This window comes from Corvus kubaryi, unplaced genomic scaffold, assembly GCF_017639235.1.
Source record: "Corvus kubaryi isolate FWS band 111438036 unplaced genomic scaffold, C.kubaryi_AGA036_p1.0 37357, whole genome shotgun sequence".
NCBI classification, from domain to species: domain Eukaryota; kingdom Metazoa; phylum Chordata; class Aves; order Passeriformes; family Corvidae; genus Corvus; species Corvus kubaryi.
Window position 1 is genome coordinate 1,345,300 of NW_024581117.1, and position 456 is coordinate 1,345,755.

Here is a 456-nt window from a genome sequence, read left to right on the forward strand (position 1 = left end):
TGCATACTATTCCTTTGTATCATTAGTATGATTCCTCATACAGATCTTTGCTGGAAATAGTGCTTTTTGGAATGACCTAAATAGATATGTACTGATAACCTCTCTCCACTACCAAAATTATATAATAAAAGTTAATTAGTGAATTTGGCAATACCTTCTTCAATTAAGAGGAAATAGATATATAATAAACATGCTATGAACACATTTGAAAAAAAGCCTCCAAGTCTAACTTCTGTAGTTGGAAAATTTGAAATTTCTCAGAAAATAATATCAGGGTGACTAAATTAGTGGTTTTTAAATCCTTTTGTAATATGATGTTCCTATTATTATAAAAAGGAAATTTAATTGAACTCACTTTACTTGAAGGTAACTTGTGGGAGTGCAGGTAGCTCCAGCTACTCTTCCTCCTGAGAACTCAAGACAACCAGCTGTTGTGGTTAGCAACCCAAGTTTAGC